The sequence below is a fragment of the Varanus komodoensis genome, unplaced genomic scaffold (genome assembly GCF_004798865.1).
Source record: "Varanus komodoensis strain SLA01 unplaced genomic scaffold, ASM479886v1 scaffold3, whole genome shotgun sequence".
Lineage (NCBI taxonomy): Eukaryota > Metazoa > Chordata > Lepidosauria > Squamata > Varanidae > Varanus > Varanus komodoensis.
In genome coordinates, this window is record NW_025335761.1 from 60,423,841 (window position 1) to 60,439,086 (window position 15,246).

The 15,246-nt window shown below is 43.5% G+C and overlaps 1 long non-coding RNA gene across 1 annotated transcript; it reads right to left on the bottom strand.

Annotated features, from left to right (window-relative positions):
• Window positions 1-6,153: 6,153 nt before the first annotated feature.
• On the bottom strand, window positions 6,154-11,642 carry LOC123026711. The gene is made up of 3 exons (XR_006415368.1): window positions 11,210-11,642; window positions 10,380-10,504; window positions 6,154-6,407 (listed from the first exon to the last, which is right to left on the bottom strand). It is a non-coding gene; the product is annotated as an uncharacterized LOC123026711 (long non-coding RNA).
• Window positions 11,643-15,246: the final 3,604 nt, after the last annotated feature.

Genomic DNA, 15,246 nt, shown 5'->3' on the forward strand with positions numbered 1-15,246 from the left:
AATAGGCAGAAGGAAAGGTACTAAAATAAAATGGCCAATATCATGCAAAACAATGGTGCTACCATACTAAGAATACTGCGTACAGTTCTGGTCACTGCATGTAAGCAGGTATATTAAAAGGGAAGGAAAGGGCAAGCAAGGAAGGAGCTGGAGCAATTGCCCCATGAGGAAAGATTATAACATCTGGGATTGTCTGGCTTTAAAAAAGGCATGTAAGGAGAGACATGATTGAGGTAAACAAAATTATGTGTGGTGTGAAGGAAGTGTATAGGGAGACATTTTTCTCCATCGCTGAAACAGGTTATTCCATGAAAGTGATTGTTGGGACTTTCAAGATAGATACATGAAAGAACTTCTTCACATAGTGTATAAATTATGGAATTCACTACCAAAGATGTTGTGATGGCCACCAAGTTGGATGGTTTTAAAAGGGGATTAGACAAATTCATGGAGAAGAAGGCTATCAGTGACTACTAATCCTGGTGGTTATTGCCTACTTTCAGTAACAGAGGCAGTGTGCACACCAATTGCTGAGGATCACGGACATATACGCATCATATGGTAGACAATGATGCACTATCTTGTGTGTGTTTTGACAGAAAAATTCCTAGAATCCCTAGAATTTTCCAGCAAGCTTTATAGGATTTTTTTCCTGCCGGGATTGCAGCCCTATTTAAGGTTATTTCCTCCCACCCCAAGCTTCTTAAAATATTTTTTATTCATCTCTTACCATTTCTTCTCCCTTTCAGGGGATTCCCAACAGCCCTTTTCCTATCATTTGTAAAGCACTGTTTTTCTACCGTCACTGAAAGTGGACTTAAAATAGAGATTCTACACAGCACTTTGCAAGCACTGTATTTTACAGCAGAGTCAGGCAGGGGCATCAAAATTTTCAGCCCAAGGGAGAAATACAATTTCTGAGAATCTCTCAAGAAATATATTCTTATATGCAGGGGGTTGGATTCAATGGCCTTACAGGCCCCTTCCAACTCTACTGTTCTATGATTCTAGTACTGGGTGGGGCTGAAATCAAAAGAGGTAAGGCAAAGACACCCCCAGAATTTAATATAAGAGGGTTAATGCCAACAATTGAGACTTAAAGAGAGGTACAGGGCTGACAAAAGGTGTACCTTAGGTGTACCTGAGGAGCAAAACACCTTAGAAATGCAAATGCCTCTGTCCTGAAAGGCCTGCCCCTTGCGGCATACCTTAGACATGCTAACTGTTCAACCTGCAAAGACTCCAGGCTGTCACCAAGATAAAGGAGATTGTGCTACAAGACCTCCTTTTTGCCCTGAATGCTGGATTAGAGCAGGAAATGCAAGCCAGCATGCACAAAAACTTCCTGCCTCCTCATCAACACAAAGAAAACCAAAGTGATGCATCAGCCAGCCCCAAAAGCCCAACACCAAGAGCCCACCATCACAGTGAAGGGACAAAAGCTGCAATCAGTGGACCAGTTTACATACCTTGGCAGCACCTTTTCCCACCCAGTGACAAGTGACATGGAGGTCAACTGCAGAATCGCCAAGGCAAGCTCTGCATTCTGCAGACCAAAGGGTGGGACTGCTATGGAATAAGTCCTGCTACAAAGCTTAAAGTCTACCGAGCAGTAGCGCTAACTACCCTGATGTATGCCTGGGAGACTTGGACTGTATACAGGAGGGACACTAGGCAACTGAACCACTTCCACACAACTTGCCTCCGCAGGAACTAGAGTGGTGGAGAGTCAATGACTTGCCCAAAGAGTGAGGGGGAATACAACCAGATCACTCTAGTTCTGGTCCAGTACTCTCTTAGGTATAGGACTGCCTTGGCTTTGTTCACATATTGGCCAACCAGCTGCCTGTGAGAATTTCATAAAACATGAATACAACAACACTTCGGTCTTGCATTCCCAGCAATTGGTGTACATAGGCATACTGCCTCTAATACTGAAGGTAATATATAGCCATCGTAACTACATGCAGTGATGGCCACCAATTTGGCTGGCTTTAAAAGGGGATCGACAAAGTCCATAATTTATGTGCTGTGTGAAGAAGCATTTCCTTTTATTTAATCCTGAATCACTGAGTGGAATCATATAAATTGATGAACAGCAACAGCAGTGTTGGACTGAACCCTTCTAAGTCTACTGTTCTATGATTTTTACTGTTCAGCTTTAGAGAATTGCCCCGTTGGGTTTAGTATAGGAAAAAGTAAGAAAAATATCTCCCTGTCAAGTTTGGGGCGGCAGGCATACAAGATTGCAACCTCAATGTCTAAGCAGGGCTACTAAAGGCTAAGAACAGCAGATGCATGGGGAAGGTGACTTTTCCCACTAGACAGAGGTTCAGTGCAAAGATGAAGATAACCAGTGGGCGATAATGAAGTGCTGACCAAATGGTATTTTTTATCTAAACAGATGACTCTATTTTTATGCTTTTCCCAAACATAAGCCTGTTCCAGTGTCAACAAAACTCCCGTTCTGCACTCTGAACAACAACAATAAAGCATCTTAAATATTATTAGTTTTTAAAATTACATTTCCAAATCTGTCATTTCTAGTTCACACAGCAATGGAGCTATTTGCAGCCACACTTCAGTAGCAAACCAGTGCTCTCTGAACTCCATGAACTCTATGGAATCCTATGAAATGTAAAGCCTGTAAAGTGAGGATCATGGGGGTGGGGATTATGGACTTTCTGAAGTTGCCCATTCCACTCTTCTTGAAAAGTTTGATAGAGGAGAGTTCTTTGTTAGAAAGCATTCCCTAATTGAAACACAGAAACAGCGCGAGTCAGAAGGGGCCTCCCGGGCCATCTAGTCTGGCCCCGGCTCCAGCCGGCTCCGCTCACGACATGCCCACCATGTGCATGTCCAGCCTATCTTTGAACACCCACACCGATGGGGCCTCAACCACCTCCCGTGGAAGCCCATTCCATACCCTCAGGGTCCCAACTGTCAGGAAGTACTTCCTGGCATCTAACTGAGAATCTGTCTACCCTGTTATGTACCATAAACTGATCTCCAACTTGGGGTGACCCTATGAATGAGAGTCCTGCAAAATATCTTGTGCTTGTCAGCCTGTTCAGTTTGTGTCAACTCAAGTTTGTGGCTTTCTTTATGGAATTAATCCATCTCATATTTCCTCTTCCTCTGCCTTTGACTTTCCCTAGCATGATTGCCTTCCCATGATGTGAGCAAATACAGCAGGTTCCATCTTGTCGCTTTTTGTTTCCCGGGAAATGTCTGGCTTGATTTTATCCAGGACACACTTTTTGGTCTGTCCAGGGTATTTGCAAAGCTCTGCCCCTATTGTTTTCTAGTTCCTTCTTGCTACCATTCCAAAGCCTCATTCTTCAGATTTCTTGGCTGCAGTGTCTGTTTAAATTGATGACTGAGCCAAGGTATGCAAATGTTTTACAATTTCCATGTCTTCACAGTTGACATGAAAATTGTGTAATTCTTCTGTGGTCATGATTTTAATTTTCTTAATGTTTAACTGCAGACCTGCTTTTATACTTTCTTCTTTCATTTTCATCAGGAGTAATTTCAGTTCACTGCAGCTTTCCACCAGTAATATATCAACTGCATATCTTAAATTACTGATTGTCTTTCACCAATTTTTACTCTTTTCACTGATTTGATGTACAAAGTGTACAAATGGGGAGATAAAATATACTCTTGTCTGATGCCTTTGCTCATACGAAATCATTCTGTTTCTCCATATTTTGTCCCAAAAGTAGCTTCTTATTCACAATACAGGTTATTTATTTATTTATTTATTTAGAAAATTTCTATGCCGCCCCATTCGCCGAAGCCTCGGGGCAGCTTACAAATAAATCAATTAAAATACTATAAATTAACAATATAAAACAAGTTAACAGTATAAAACAGGTTACACAGGATGATTAACATTTCTTTCACAACCATCCATAGCTTCTCATGATCCACAGAGTCAAAGGATTTGTGGTCTGTAAAGCATAGGGTGATCTTCTCCTGACATTATTTGGTGCGCTCCAGTAGGAAACATGTATTTACAATATGATCTTAAGTGCCTCTTTCTTTTCAGAACTGAGCTTGAATATCAGGCATCTCTCACTTCAAATAGGGAGCTACTGACAGAAAGCAGCAATGAATTGAAATCACTTTCCTTGAAGGAACTACAAAAGCAGAACTATAGCTGGATATTCAGAAAACAAAAATTGTGAATACAGAAGAATTACAGAATTTTACTGTCAACAAGTGAAGAAATTGAAATTGTGAAATTTTTCAGATACCTTAGCTCCATTATCAATTCAAAGGGAGACTGCAGCCAAGAAATTCAAAGAAGACTACGACTTGGAAGGAAGGAAGGAATTAGAAAATATAATCCAGTGTAAGCATTTTTTAATAGACTAAGGTCAAGACCTCCCACAATTTTGTATTCCTGGTCACTATGCATGGGTGTGAATGCTGGACAGTAAAGAAAGCTGGGAGGAAGAAAATTTATGTGTTTGAAATGTTGATTTTTTTTTCTATACCATCTATATTTCCACAGAACATCTCCATAAGGTTTACAACAATAAAAGCATCAGAACAATTAACAGTACTCAATTAAAATAAAATTAAATCAGATACACATTAAAATTAACGATTAAAAAACTGGGTCAATAAAAAGGTCTTGGTCAGATGCTGGAAAGAATGAAGAGTCAGTGCCAGATAAATCTCTCTGGGGAGTATATTCTACAAACAAGGAGCCGCCACTAAGAAGGCCCTTCTGCTTGTACTGGTCCTCCTCACCTCATTCATGGAGGGCTCTTAGAGAAGGACCTCCATAGAAGATCTTACGAACTGACCAGCTGTATACGGAAGGAGGTATTCCTTTAGACAACCAAACCCTAAACTGTTTAGGTCTTTTGTTATTGTCAACATCTTAAATTTGGCCTGGACTTCAATTAGTAGCCAACACAGATGATACAAGTCCAGCGTTATATGGTCACATCTGCCAGTCCCTGTCAATAGCCTGGCTTCTCTATTTTATACCAATTGAAATATCCAGACTGTCTTCAAGAAACATAGAAACAGAGCGAGTCAGAAGGGGTCTCCCGGGCCATCTAGTCTGACCTCCAGCACCAGCCGGCTCCGCTCACGACATGCCCACCATGTGCACGTCCAGCCTATCCTTGAACACCCGCACAGATGGAGCCTCGACCTCTCGTGGAAGCCCATTCCACACCCTCGGGGTCCTGACTGTCAGGAAGTGCTTCCTGGCATCCAAATGGAACCTTGGCTCCCTGAGCTTTGCTCCGTTGCAGCACATCCTGCCTTCCTCTGCAGGGGAGAACAGGCCTCCACCCATCTCCATGTGACATCCCCTCACATACCTGTATGTCGCCAACATATCCCCTCTGAGTCTCCTCTACTCCAGGCTGAAGAGACCCAGTTGCCTCAGTCTCGCCTCATACCCCATCCCCTGCAAACTGGCCACCAACCTTGTGGCCCTACGCTGCACTGACTCTAACCTGGCTATATCCTTTCTGTAATGTGGGGCACAAAACTGAGCACAATACTCCAGTTGCGGGCGCACCAGAGTTGTATAGAGTGGCAGTAACACCTCTCTCGATATAGAAGCCACACTTCAGGCTATGCAACCAAGGGTGGCATTCGCCCTCTTGACCACCGCATACAGCACATTACAATAGTCCAAACAGGAAGTTACTGCTGAAGGAAAACATGATGCTGAAGGCATATCCTTGACTGATAGAGAGATAAACAAGGGAGTTCTTGATAAAATCAATCTATACCTTCCCCTGGAAGTTTCATCTTCTGGCACGATTTCTTGTTTTATTTTGGATTGTTTCATCATAGAGTGTTCAAAGTAAGAAGATTCAGGAGTGGTTTGCCATTGCCTTCTTCTGTTCAGTACTAACCAGAGGTAGCTTGAGTGTCACTGCACTTGTCTGCAAAAGATCATCCACCAGTGTTGCTTTCAACTACATCCACAGAACGTGCTCCAACGGAGCGAAGCTCAGGGAAGCAAGGTTCCATGTAGATGCCAGGAAGAACTTCCTGACAGTCAGGACCCCGAGGGTGAGGAATGGGCTTCCATGAGAGGTCGTTGAGGCCCCATCGGTGCGGGTGTTCAAGGATAGGCTGGACGTCCACATGGTGGGCATGTCGTGTGCGGAGCCGGCTGGAGCCGGGGGTCAGACTAGATGGCCCGAGAGGCCCCTTCTGACGCGCTATGTTTCTGTTCAGCAGCAGCCCTTCAGGAATTTCTCTGCCCCCATTGTTAGGAATGAAAGAGGTAGTTATTCTTGGCACTCCTTCCAAGGTTAGGCAATTCAGACTCGTCAGATGAGGAGCGGCCCTGAAAACCAGAATCCTCACATGCTGCAGGGGGCTTATCTTAAAGGCATCCTCCTCCGGTGTTCATGTGAACACTGAGAATAGACATGATTTATGACTGCAGGGAGGGGCATGGGAGAAGAACTCCTGCAGCCAGCCAAGCCTGGTACAACTCTTAAATTTTGTTAAAAAATAATTTTCAAACTAAAATACAACCAAAATAAAACTACATTTAAAATATAAACATGAAATTAATCATACAATGGAAAGAATTCTTAACAGTACTGTGCCCCCTATCACCAGGACCAAGGATAAATGTTACAGGTAAAGGGAACACATTCAAACATTCTTTCTATATTTATTTCTTTATTTCTTTAAAGTTTTTATATGCCGTCCCCATTGCTACATAGCCTCGGGATGGCTCACAGGACATTGCCCCCTTCCAAAACTGCAAATGATTCTTTTGATGGCTCAAATCCTTTCCCTTTTGTAAAGACATGCTCAATAAATACACCCCAAATATCCTTAAACTTATTTTTCTTTAAGTGCCCTTTTCTCGTTTTAATACCACATGTAAATTTATTAATAATAGCTGTATTCCAAACTTCTTTATACCAATCACACAATTGGTAATTGTAATTTACTCTCCAATCCTAAACTATAATTAATCTCACTGCAGTTATTAAATTTGCTGTTGATCTTTATTATTCTAGCTCCATTGTTTCTTATCAAATATTGAAATAATGCAATCTTGGGGCATATCTCTATATGTAGACTTAATATTTTACTATATTCTTTAAAAACTTTCCAAAATTTCATTATATATTTGCATTCCCACCACATATGGAAATATGTACCCACTTCTCCAACATAAATTGGAATTTTATCTATACAGTTCAACTTCACCAGAGCACTTAAGTAGCACTTCCATTCAATTTTATAAACATTTTCCTTTATTCTTACAGACATATACATTTTAATATCCTCTTCATCCAAATATTTTCCCAATCTCCATTACTGATGTTCTCTCTCATATCTATTTCCTATGTTGCTTTAAGTGAATCGTATCGATTTTGTTCTTCTGACAATATCTTCTAAATGTTACCTACTACCACTTTCATTCGCATATCTCGTTTTTCCTTTTCTATAATCATATCTTCAGACTGTGTATAATCCCTGCATCTACCTCTTTTCTTTATCCATTCTCTTGTCCAACATTCTAATTGAATCACATTAGACCAAGTTATTTTCTCCTTTCCTAATATTCCCTTTATCTCTCCATTTTTGGCTCATTCTTTGTTGGTTGTGCTTACTGGAAGTGCACTGGAGAATAAAAAGTGTTTGCCTTCTTGGCCCCTTCCAGCTCTCCTATTCTCTGATTCTATGAATCTCTGCTTTGAGCATTCTGTCTTGGGTGACTGTGTGTGTACGACTGTCTTACCCAGTAAGACAGGTGGCAAGGCTCTCGGTTTCTCTGGCTCTCTCAAACCTCTCATCACATTAAGTTTTGGGTCCAAAAGGGGGTATCTTACCTAGGTCTGGCTTAAATTCAAGGAAACCTAAGAAAGGAGGGCTGTTACGCCAGGTCTCTTGTAGAGTAATACACCTCAAAGGAGGTGCTTGCTCTCCAGATTGCCACAAAAGCTCTGGGATTTTTTAAGCAGGCTGAGAGAGCAAGTCTAACCCTGGTTTTGCATTCACACAAACACACTCAACACAGAAGAAAATCTATTTGTCAGAAAAATATAGAGCAGCACAAGCCTTTAATCTGATGTTGTCTAGGCAGCAAATATTCCTGTTGCATCCCAAACTTACTCCATATTTCTAAAGCGATGAAGAACTTCCAGCCTAACAGAGTGACTAACCGAAGGGGTGTCCATTACCTTGAAGAAACTACCTTGCAGGGTAGTTTCTTGAAAGCAGTCTTATGTCTGGGCAGGAAGGCTGGGGGGGGGGGCGTGGGGGCTGTGTTCAGAGCATGTCTTTGCTTGAGTTCAGAGCTAGTGTGTATCTTTTTTCTAAGTCCCTGATCTACTATTTCTCTAAACATGTGTCTATGGGAAAGATGAGTTGCCCAGACTTATGCTAATTGTTGGAAGGGTGTTTGATTGCTTCCTGATCATAGAATCATAAAATAGTTGGGTTCCAAGGAGCCAGAAGGTCACTGGCTCTAAGCCCCTGCTCAGTCTATGACCTGAACTATTGTTTCTCTGGAAACAATAGTTCAGGGTGGTATTGATAAAGTAATTTCTAGGTGTCTCAGGACAATGGGGCATCCTCTTTATGGGGTTGTTTTGCCTAATCCAGGGGTCGGCAACCCACAGCTCCAGAGCTGCACATGGCTCTTGAATCCCTCTGCTCTGGCTCTGTCGCTCAAAATACACGTCACAGCCGCCGATCGGCGACATGTGCCGGCACGATTTACTGAGCTTTTTCCCCTGGTAGGCCAACCATGGATAAATCGAAGAAAAGAAAAATTTCTGAAGAAAACAGAACATTTAATGGTACGTGGGCAGATTCATTTGCTTTTACTGATGATGAGACTGGTTTACCGGTATTCTTAATACGTGGTGAGAAATTGGCAAACAACAAAAAGTCGAATGTTGCAAGACATTTCCAGAATAAACACGCAGCCTTTGCTGAAAAATATCCGGATGGAGATGAGAGAAAAAAAGCCATTTCGGAACTGATGCGGAAGCTTGATCTGAGCAAAAATCATAATTTAAGTTCGGCTTTTTATTTCATAAGTACAAGGAGGACTCAGATAGACATTGAGTATTTTATTTGAAAGTAACCTTCAACCCAGCTTCTTTTTTTGGAGTTCAAAATGTTTTTGTTGCATGCTGAAATAAAAAATTGGTTTTCTCTGTAGCAGTTCACTGATTTCATAAATGCAACACACTACAGTTTCTTTATACATAGCATCAAGGTAAAAAATGAAATACGCAGTGTTATCTTCATTTTAGATGTCAAAAGGATTTTGTGGCTCCCGGTGTTCTCTTTTCTGTGGGAAACGGATCCAAATGGCTCTTTGAGTGTTTAAGGTTGCCGACCCCTGGCCTAGTCTTTTCCCAGGGAAATGTCTGACCGTAAGAATTCCAGCATTCATTCTTATCTCACACTGGTTAGCCCAGGATACTAGGTCCTTTTTCCTGAATTCAGGCTTACCCATTAGGGCCCATGACCTAAAATCCCATTCCGGCCTGGGAGTTTATGGTTATGGCACTAATATTGATGGATACATGCGTTTCAGAATGGCAGAGGCCTTGGAGTTTCCTCTCAACACTAAGAACCAGGGAAGCAGCTTAGGGTCCTTAAGACCCTCGTCAGCCTTCCCCTAGAGAGTGAGATGTACTGCACTGAAATCTATTTAAATTGTACCTATTCAGATCGTTGTTCTAGTTTGTAATCTTGTATCTATACTTATACATGAGAACATGGAAACTGTATGCACACCTGCCCTGTAACCAGCCCATCTAAGCTGTTCTTTGCCACTTACCTGCTCAGGTGGGTGAATAGCAAATGTGAGGAGGTAAGCAGGTCTTCTCCCTCTCTCAGAGAAGAGGTGGCTTTCCTCTCTCGTCCCTTTTTTGACTCCTTTGGAGCCAACAGCAGTGACACCATGCAAGAGGCAGGGGATGAACAGATGCAATCATTCAGACTCCCCCAACCTGGCACCCTCTAGATGTGCTGGGATGCTGGGGAAGTGCAGTCCAGCACATCTGGACGGCTCCAGGTTGGGGGAATTTGTCAATATTTGATCATGTTTGCCTTCCAGCTGTGCTTCTCCTAGTCCATGCATCACTCGCCTTTTCTATATTTGACCCAGCCGTAAGATGCCCATTCCTTTTTATGTAAAAATGATCTAAAGATGCACTGCTATATGAGAGAGCGGAGAAGGGGAAAGAATGCCAACAATGCTTTGTGCTCTGCTTCAGGACAGCCAGTAGAGGGTGCTCAAAATAACCAACATTTCAGCAAGTCCCCAAAGGTAAACCCTACCCAAAAGGCTTCTCCAACCTGGGGCCCTCCAAAGGGTTTGGAGTACAACTCCCAGCATTCCTAACCTCTGACTATGCTGGCAGGTACAGATGAGAGTCGGAGGGCTACACAGCCATTAGCCAAAGCTGGTTCCATGTTCCCTTTAAGCCCTGGGAAATCTGTCATTTGCAGGCCTCTGCTAGCAATTTCCCTGAGGAAAAAAAGACAAAGGTAGAAATGCAGAAGTCAGTGTGGTAAAATGGTAATAGCAGACTTCCCCAACTTAGAACCCACCAGAGGTTGACCGCAAATCCTACTATTCCCAGCCAGGAGTGCGGCCATGTCCCCTATCTATAAAGAATAATCCTCTTTTTAAAGGACTATCCAGCTGAAGGTGCCCCCTGTTTGAAAGGCTGTGTGCTGCCAGTCCACCTTACAGATGGGGAATCATATGACACTCAGAAACCTTGTGCTGTCCTTGAAGTTGCCATCAAAAGAAAGCATCTGGACAGCAGACTGGGAAGGCACACAGATCACACAGATGTCACCTTTCCCCAATATTTGGGCAAGTGCGTATAGTCAAGGCTATGGTTTTCCCAGTTGCAATGTATGGCTGTGAAAGCCGGACCATAAGGAAGGCTGAGCGCCAAAGGACTGAGGCCTTTGAATTGTGGTGCTGGCGGAGACTCCTGGATAAAAATATCATAATAAATAAATATAGAATAAATCCAATCAATGCTTAATCATCTCACAATTCCATTTTTGTAAGATTACCGATTTTTTTAAAACAGCACTCTAATTTTTCATAATTTAATGTGCTAGTGTTGTGCTTGCTAGCACAATGGGATTTTAAATCTGCCTGGAACAGCAAACAAAACAAAACTCAGAGCGAACACATATGCACACCTGGGCTAACCTGAATCAAGCAAGACCTAGTAATCGGGTTGGTTCACACAATACAGCAAGCCGTGGTGGTTTCTTGCACGGGGAGGCTTTTTGGGTCATCCGTATCGTGTCACAGTATTTCAAGCTCAGCGCATTTGATTTTAGAAACCACGATAAGAAACAGCAGTCTATGGCTGCCATGCTTCTCTGGTTGTCTCATTCCAGCATCATGGCTTCCACAGTCCTTCCAGGGTCCCATGAAAAGAGCAGAAGTTCAGGGGCGATGGCTGATGGGATACATGCCAACAGCAGGAAGATTGCGAGAGGGGAGTCGAAACCACGCTGGCACAGAAAGCACTCAATTGTCTGGTAGGCACATCCAGGCCAAAAGAATATGTACCATGGAAACCAGGCCGGGTTGCTTGTCACGTGAACCCAGCCATGGCGTGGTTTCCTCGTCAAGAGTCCAGTGTGGTGTGGTGGTTAAGAGCATGGGACTGGGACTCAGGCGATCTGGGTTCTAGTCCCCGCTCAGCCATGGAGCCAACTGGGTGACTTTGGGCCAGTCACAGACTCTCAGCCCAACCTACCTCACAGGGTGGTTGTTGTGGGGATTAGATGGAGGAGGAGAATGATGTAAGCTGCCTTGAGCCCTTAGTAGGAAAAAGGCAGGATATAAATCGAAAAATAAATAAAAAAAATAAAAAAAATAAAAACTAAAATCCAAAGAATCGTGAGTAGAGGCAGAGGGTTTTTCCTGTACCTGCAACAACAGTTCGAGAGGACCCTTTGAGCAGAGTGACCAACAGTATCCAGGTGTGATTTTTGTGCAAAACAAAGCTCACTTCTGCATTACAAAATGACCTTCAAACATTCTAGTAAGGACAGGTGTGCTGTGTAGCAGATTAAAGGATATTTCCTTTGCAGGGCAAAGCTTCTCTGGAGGTGGGTTGTTTTTCTGCATTGTGGACTGATGGTGTTGAAAGTGCTCTGACACAATGAAGTACCCTATATACCAGTGTATAAGATAATCCTTGAAACTGGAAATGGAGAGGCAAAAATTGGTGGGTTGTCTTACATGCAGGTGAAAAATTTTCATCGTATGATTTTCAATGTTAAAAAAAAAAAAAGGCTAGACCCCCGTACCCGTCTATGGCACTGGCACCAGCCAGCCTCCCTAATCAACCAGCTCCTTTGCAGGCAGCTGTGGGCCTCCAAGTTGGAGGGGGAACATGAATATTAGCTAGAATGTGGTAACATGAGATCACAAGAATCTAGCCGCTTCTGGCTGACAAAAACCCATATATACCAGTATATAAGAGGCCCTCGAAACTGAAAATAGGGAAGCAAAAATTGGAGGCCGTCTCATATGTCTCAGGCCAAGACCTTTTTATTTAAACGATATTTTAATAATTGTTGATTTTATTTATTGGTTTTAATATTGAGCCAGGACGTATCCAGATTTTATATGTTTGTATTTTCATGTGTTGGCAGAGGATGAGGTGGCTGGATGGAGTCACTGAAGCAGCTGGTGTGAGCTTGAGTGGACTCCGGGGGATGGTGGAGGACAGGAGGGCCTGGAGGAATGTTGTCCGTGGGGTCGCGATGGGTCAGACACGACTTCGCGACTAGCAACACCAACAATTTTCATGTGTATTTATTTATAATGTTGGAAGCCGTCCCGAGGCTTATGCAAATAGGACATACAAAAATTCCAAATAAATGAATAATAAATAAATATACCTAACATATGATAAACACCAGAAAAACAACCCAAAATATAGACTTTGTCCGATACATGAGTCATCTTACACAAAATAGGACATTTTAGGCTCTGTGCTTAATAGTGCTAGCTGGAACTGGGGAGTTCTTCATATGGTAATATGGTTTCACTCATTGCCGTAGGTGATCGGCCAGGAGGTATGTACCCCCGCTTCTAGCAGAAGGTAGGGCTGCTTGATCCACTCGGGGATGCTGCCGTGCTCTTGAGTAATACCACCAAATGGCATACAGGCTCCTACCGCCTGCCTGAGAGCCTGAGAGGAGAACTCGCAGGCAGGAGGTGGGGGACCGATTGCTCAGGCTGTCCCTGCTCGGCTGACTTGTAACCCCCAGCTCTGTCCTGGGAATAAGCCTCTCAGGCAGAAGCTGGGCGGAGGGGGGGGGATCAGTTTGGCGGCACTGCCCCATTCTCGGGAGAGTCCAGCTGTGCCAATCACTGGTTCCCATCTCCCGCCCCAGAGAAGTTCCCAGGAGGGAGCAGCTGTCAGCCATGCCCTCTGGCCAGCTCGCTTGTTCTGGGCCTTGAGCCCCATGGCAGCTGTCAAGAACAAGCAGTCATTCCAGAGCAAAACCCTAGAACAGGCCTTTGTGTCCTATCATGGGTGACCATCACGGTAAGTCAAAATGGTCGGTCACCAGGGCCGCATTTGGACAACAGGACAAACAATGATAATTTGTGATTACTTGGCATGTCATGTGAGCCTAGTCAGTGCCCTGGGATGCAAGATGCAACAGTCCCCTTACTGGGGACAGCCATGGTGGTTGTCAACACCATTTCTGCAGGATGGCTTCACTAATAACCAACCTGAAGAACCCATCTTGTTTCAGGGCTGCTGACAGCTTGTCGTGTCATCTAAACACTGCAGGGCAATTTCATCATGGGAACGGCCAGAGGGCCACCTGACCAAAGCCACCAAAACGTCCACTCCTCCTCCTCCTCATCTTGCCCATTCCGTGCCATCCTCCCTCTTTCCTTCTCAGCTGACTTTACATTTCTGCTTTTCCCCTTCCAAGTTACTGCTTTGCTATGACATTTGTGCTTGTTTCCTGCTTCTGTTTACCACCCTGTAACCCTATCAGGAGGGAAGAGGCTGGGGAGATAAGGTGCTTTGACACTGGGTTTGCTTAGGCTTAACTGGAAACAGCCTTTTCTTTTACTAACCAAAAAAGGTGTTCACTAACAGTGTACCTGCTGTTGTGGAAGAGGGGAACACCGGGGTGCTTGTCTAGACACTGCAGAGGTAGACTGTGTCACAGTGAAAGTTCCCAAAAGAAAAGGCCAGGAAATGGGTTTCTACAACCTTAAAGGCTAAGAAAATTGACTCCATTGACAAGCTGATGCTGGAGGCGGGAGTGTTGTTGTTGTTGTTGTTGTTGTTGTTGTTGTTGTTATTATAACATTTCTATGCTGCCCCTTGCCGAAGCCTCGGGGTGGCTTACAACACAATACAATACAATTCAATATAAAAATAACAATATAAAATTAAAATTAATAATATAAAATAAATAAAAAATATAAACAATATAAAAGAAGTTATAAAAGAAAAGAAGTCGCCTTGGCCAGATAAATAAGTAAATATTGTTAACAATTAAAATGACGTTTAAATAAAAAGGTCTTCACCTGGCGCCGAAAAACAAATAACAAAGTTTTGCCCTTGGCAGCCACAGATCTCAGCAGACCAACAGACATTTGGGTTACATGCTGGAGCCAACAGGAAGAAACAGAAGGGAGCCCAAACTTCTGTTGGGAGTACCATGGACTGACCAGAGAACAACCAACCCAGTGGCTAACTTGGAGGCTGCTTTGTATGACATGCAAACCCGCCCTTTGAGGCAGTTATCTAGTATCAAAGATGGGTATGCATAACGTTTTAAAGAAATTGCTCCTAAAACTGCAGATAAAACAATGTTGTTGTTGTTGTTAGTCGGAAGTCGTGTCCGACCCATCGCGACCCCATGGACAACATTCCTCCAGGCCCTCCTGTCCTCCACCATCTCCCGGAGTCCACCTAAGCTCACGCCGACTGCTTCAGTGACTCCATCCAGCCACCTCATCCTCTGCCGCCCCCTTCTTCTTTTGCCCTCAATTGTTCCCAGCATTAGGCTCTTCTCCAGGGAGTCCTTCCTTCTCATTAGGTGGCCAAAGCATTTGAGTTCCATCTTCAGTATCTGGCCTTCTAAAGAGCAGTCAGGGTTGATCTCCTCTAGGACTGAGTGGTTTGATCACCTTGCGGTCCAAGGGACTCGCAGGAGTCTCCTCCAGCACCACAATTCAAAGGCCTCAGA